Below are 6074 nucleotides of genomic sequence, written 5' to 3'. Positions count from 1 at the left end.
CATAGTTACATAGGGTTAAAAAAAGACCAGAGTCAAGTTCAACCCATCCAAGTAAACCCAGCACACCTAACCCACACCTACCAATCTATACACTCACATACATAAACTATAAATACAACCACTAGTACTAACTGTAGATATTAGTATCACAATAGCCTTGGATATTCTGATTGTTCAAGAACTCATCCAGGCCCCTCTTATAGGCATTAACAGAATCTGCCATTACCACATCACTAGGAAGGGCATTCCCCAACCTCACTGCCCTGACCGTGATAAAACCCCCTACGCTGCTTCAAATGGAAGCTCCATTCCTCTAATCTAAAGGGGTGACCTCTGGTGCGCTGATTGTTTTTATAGGAAAAAAGTACACCCCTATCTGCCTATAATCCCCACTAACGTATTTGTACAGAGTAATCATGCAAAAATTACAAACTGCTTATGTGTTTATTATTGCAACTTTAAGCTTTAAAATGGCCTTTATCATTGAAAATTAGAGGCAAATTTATCAAATATGGTACTGAGGAACAATATGCTGAAGGATTCCCAGCAGCTCAAATTTTTCAGCTTTCAATTTTCTTCAGATTTTTCAATATTTTCCTGGTTGTGTCATTCAATGGAGAAAAAATAATACTTAAATAGAGCTGTGGGTACCAAACTATGGTAGGGCCCCTCGACACTCTCGGGCTCTTCAAGGCATTGGGTCGTCCCCACCACTCAGCAACATATGTTTTTTTCCCCTACATGGAAGGGATATGAATGCTTTCCTAAAGCTTGTACCTTGTACCAAACATATCATTTCAGGCAAACCTGATCTGTTAGCCAGAGTATACCCAACGCTGCTGTGGTAGATAGGGCACCGCCTACATTAGCCACAGTACAGCGCCGCCTGTCAGCGACTTGACTTCCAGCTTCATAGATTTTTTATTTTTAGGGGAGGTTTTGTGCTTTGATCTAAACACAAACCCTGGCAGGCAAAAGGTTAAATAGGAAAACTCCAGCCAAATGCTCAAAACGAGAACATTTTGCACTATGAAAGTAATTAGATTTGAACAAATGTTCCAATATACACAAATGTTAAGGTTATTTGTAAATATAATTATGGCTGAAAGCAGTTGCTTGTCTCTTTCTGTTCTCTGCGCTGCCAGTTTTGGCTTCATGTATCATTAAAGCAATGTAGCAAGAGGTGGTTCTTCTCAAGCCAAGACTCCAAATCCCACAATGCCTTTGATATTCTGAGACTGACCCTTCCAGTGTCGGACCGGCTCACATAACCAATTTGCCTTTTATGCCGATACCATGACCATTACCCACTTCTATATGAAAAGAAATAGAACATAGAAACCTGGCAACCATGGGTCTCCTACTTAAACCTACAAAATAAACTGTAAACTATCCATTTACCAATTAAGACAAGCCAATAACAACTTAGAGATGGTATAAATGTAGAAATCATTTCATAGCACCAAAGTTACTTACCTTGTTAAAAACGTGACTGTTCTTTTGTATACAGATCTTGAAGAATAGACCTAAATGATTGAATGTATAATTTGAAACGTGCCAAATGATTATCAAGAAAACAATCTGTATAAGGTGATTTATTTTTGTGAATTCAATAAAGATTTGAATACAAAGAAAAGAATTAGAAGAATTGGAGAAAAAGATTAACAGTAGTATGTAGAAAGTGAGTGAGAAGGAAAGCTTGGAGAGTGCGCCTGTGGTCCAGTCCAGGAATAAGAAGGAATCCAGATGTGAGCAAAGTATTGAAGGGACAATGCCATCGCCATAAACATGTACTCAAACAGTACTGTATGTATAATTATATTAACACAATAATGCTGTTTATAATAATAATTTGAGCCCCTCATTTTGATTGTGTTCATTTCTGTTGAGGTACAGTCCAAGCTTTGTAGCACTAAATGCGACTGTGAATGTCGGCAGTTTGACTGTCCCTAATATGAATATACAGTTTTAAATATACAATTATGAATCAAAATTCATTATCTGCTTTAGCCAGGAGAGGATGCTATTACAGCAGTGTGAAACTGAACAAGGGAGAATTACAGTCATCTCTGCTTAGAAAAAATCTATATATTTCTGTAGCCGGTCTTACATACGTAGCTCAGTACATTCATAGAACACAAAATGGGGATGATACAGGTATGGAATGTTATCCAGAATGCTTGGGACCTGGGGTTTTCTGAATACGGGGTTTTTTGTAATTTGGATAATCATATAATTTCTACTAAAAAAATTATTAAACCATTAAATTAAAAGGATTGTTTTGCCTCCAATAAAGATGAATTATATCTTAGTTGAAATCAAGTACAAGATACTGTTTTATTATTACAGAGAATATTATTACAGAGAGAAATTTTTTTTTTTACATTTTTTATAATTTGATTAAAATGAACTCTATAGGAGATGGCCTTCCCATAGTTCCTGGCTTTCTGAATAATGGGTTTTTGGATAAGGGATCCCATACCTTTACAGTAAATACAACATATAAATATAAAAAGTAATTGCTAGTTAGCTCGTAGTTTCAGGTGAAATACAGGATGAATATTTGTTTGTTTTCCTAGATATTCCTGGAACAATAGGTACAATAATAAGGGTAGCCTTGTGTGCTGTAGTTCTTCTATTGATGGGAGTGAAAACTTGCTCTTGACTAATTAATTGCCCCGTGTAATGGCTTTTAGCTATTCTATTATGCTTAAAGTCAATGACATGATGTGAGAAACTCATTATGCAGAGTCACCCCACTTACTTAACAGATTCTTCAGTGAGTGATTAGAAGACTGCATTAAAGAACCAAGAAAGCCTGGGGCACTGGGTTTAGAACAAATTGGCACCCCATAATGACTTAGGCTTTCTTTGTTCTTTAAAGGAACAGTGGTAACACTGAGAAAATAGGCTGTGCATTGGGTTGCCACCGTTCCCTTTCCAGAAGCCAGACAGGGGGTGGGTGGTGACATCATAGGAATGGGACAGTGACATTACAGGGTGGAGCTGTGAGGTCATGGGGCAGGCCTATCATATGGCAATTGGAGATTGGTCAATCGCCTCCTCAATCTAGGAATGTCCTACCTGGTTTTCCAAAATATGAAAACCAGGCAGGCAGTTTTGGCCCGGACAACCCTTCCAAAAACCAGCTGTCCAGGGCAACACAGGACAGGTGGCAACCCTAGCTGTGCAAAATAAAAATGTTTTCAGTATAGTTAGTTAGCAGACAGGTTAGAGAGATGTAAAGAAATAAGTTGTGTTCTGGCTATTATGTTAGACATCCATTGACTCCAGCCTTTATAGGTTACATTTTTGGCCACCTAACTATAATGAGTTATTTTGCACAGCCTATCTATTGACTGAACTGTTCCTTTAGGAAAAATAAAACCATGCTATATTTGTGCTACAGGTATGGGATCCCTCATCTGGAAACCTGGTATTGAATTACGGAATGGCCATCTACCACAGGCTCCATTTTAATCAAATAATTCAAATTTTCAAAGATAATTTTATTTTTCTCTGTAACAATAAAACATCACCTTGTACTTGATCCCAACTAAGATATAATTAATACTTTTAGGAGGCAAAACAATCCTGTGGGGTTTAGTTAATGTTTAAATTTTTTTTTTAGCAGACTTAAGGTATAGTGATCCAAATTATGGAAAAATCCCTTATCCAGTAAACCCTAGGTTCCAAGCAGGTCCCATACCTGTATTATTAAAACCTTAAACACCAGGATAGATATAAATGGGATTCATTTTCTAGCAGTCCTTACATAATAAAACCCAGGAGGGTAGTCTGGCTTATGCCAGCTCCAGAGAATGCACAACACAATGCAGACATCTCTGAGTCCATATTGCAATGATCCCCAGCCATTTCTACTTGTGAGCCACAGTCAGATGTAAAAAGTGTTGGTGAGCCAAATAAGTTAAAAAAAGTTCTTTGGGGATGCCAAATAAGGGATGTGATTGGCTATTTGGTAGCCCCATGTGGCCTGCTGGCCTGCAGGTGGCTCAGCTTGAAATAAAATTGTGTCTCTGTGCTTCCAAAACTTCAGAAATGTAAAAATGGGCACCTACATTAAGGGCCAATAGGAGCAACATCAAAGGGGTGATGAACAACATGATGTTTACGAGCCACTGGTTGGGGATCAATGCCATATAACAGAAGAATGAATAAAAAGCCAAACTTTCCACCTCTTTATTGCCTAAGCTAAACCCCAAACTCCCCATTATCCTACTGTGTATGTTTCTGTTTCCTTAAGAGCAAGTGAATTTAAGCTGGAAAACAATAATTTCCACGAAAGAGATGTGCGTGCAAGAACACATGGCTTAATTAATTAAGAACGACATCACACCTATAAGTGATTTCGTTTTTGTTTTACAGAGAAAAAACTAATTAAGCTGTTAACACAAGATAATCACACCCACAGCAGAGCAATGGGAGGAGGTTTAAATGAACCTTCATTTATGCAATGCAGACTGTATCAGAACTCACGGGCTTGGTCATTATGAAAAACAAAACTGAAATTTTCACTGTGGTCATTCCCTTTGTATTTGGAATTTCTTTCAGAGTTATTTCCATAAAACTATGGCTGACGTTTGTAGGGGAAACCTTGAACTGCTGTAGGGGGGAAGACAATTATAGAATAGGGATTCAACAAAACACGTAATTTGGCCAGATAAGTGATGCTGTAAAGACAGATTTGCTGCAATACAAAACTGCATCAGTACCATAACTGGGATGGGGAATTTGCTAAAAGAAATTGCATCAACTATGGAAACAATATTTTCTCCTTCAGACAAATGATTGAAAGTGGACAATCTGTGCCATTATAAAACATTTTTTTAATTGATGTTTTTTAATGAGAAGCTGCAAAGCTTAATATCTTGGTAATGCTTCATTTTATTTAACAAAAATCTATTAGAACAATGTTTTCATGGACTGTTTATTTTTAGGAGAAGGAAAGGCTAATAAAGAGTTAATCTCAAGCTGCAGGCATACCTTCAGTTGTCTCAATAGTGCCCTTAAGTCTCCCCATATTTCACCTGCTCAGATGATCAGAAGCCAAACAGGAAGAAAAAACGCTGAGCTGTGTAAAGAAAGTTCCCATAATGCCTCACCGAGACCCAGACCCCTGTACATGCTCAGTTAGTAAGACTATGAGTCAGCTTCCTGCTGATTGGCTCAGATCCACATTCCCAAGGGGGGGGAGTGAGTTCTTAGCATTCTTGAGGGAGTGGGGAGCAGGAGAGAGCAGAAAGCTGTGTGTCTCTGGCACAGGAATTACAGACACAAGAAATCTTCTTTCAGAGAAGTCAGTGCAGCGTTTCTGTCAGTGCTTTTGGCTGTATTTACATAGACCTTTCTGATAAAGCTTACTTAGTTTTTGCCTTTCTTTCTGCTTTAAGATTTGGGTTTAGTTTAGATGAACGCTAAGGATTGGGCCAAATCCCTATTGACAGCAACAAACTTTTATGCAGCAGTATCACGTTTTCCCACTTACCAACAGGCAATATCTGGGCCCGCTTGGTGCTAGCAAAGGGCCCACTGTGCTTGTTACAGGGAGTCCCAACATTTTAAGCTCTGTCTTTTATGTTCTGTTGTGATTCTACCTATTCCTACACTTTGGCCTTTGTGTGCATGATCAAGAAAAAGAATAATGACCAGACCTAAGCAGTAAGGAGCAGTACAGAGTGAGCCATAAAGGCACTGATGCTTAGAGGCAGGAACATGGCACATAACTGCATTCCTTTCTTTTTATTGTCTGCTCTCTCCCTAGATAATCCCACTGCCTGTCATAATAAAGTCAGAGGAGATGCAGAGACAACATAGGGCAGCAATTAGATTGCAATTATAAGATAATTTGTGATCGACTAAGTTAAAAGCTGCTAAATGTCCTGCCAACTATTGCTCAGCTGCATCTCCCAGTATCCTCATGCAGCTATTGTATAGATTGCCATCCCCTGCTTTGCCTATTTGTGTGCCTGTGAGAAGAGAATCTCAGCTGAATTACTGTACAGTAGGTTGATACAACATGTTTATTAGCAGAGAGGAAACTGGAAATGTTAGGA

The sequence above is a fragment of the Xenopus tropicalis genome, chromosome 2 (genome assembly GCF_000004195.4).
Source record: "Xenopus tropicalis strain Nigerian chromosome 2, UCB_Xtro_10.0, whole genome shotgun sequence".
Classification (NCBI taxonomy): Eukaryota; Metazoa; Chordata; class Amphibia; order Anura; family Pipidae; genus Xenopus; species Xenopus tropicalis.
The sequence above is the reverse complement of the archived record's forward strand: the minus strand, read 5'-3'. Positions refer to the sequence as shown.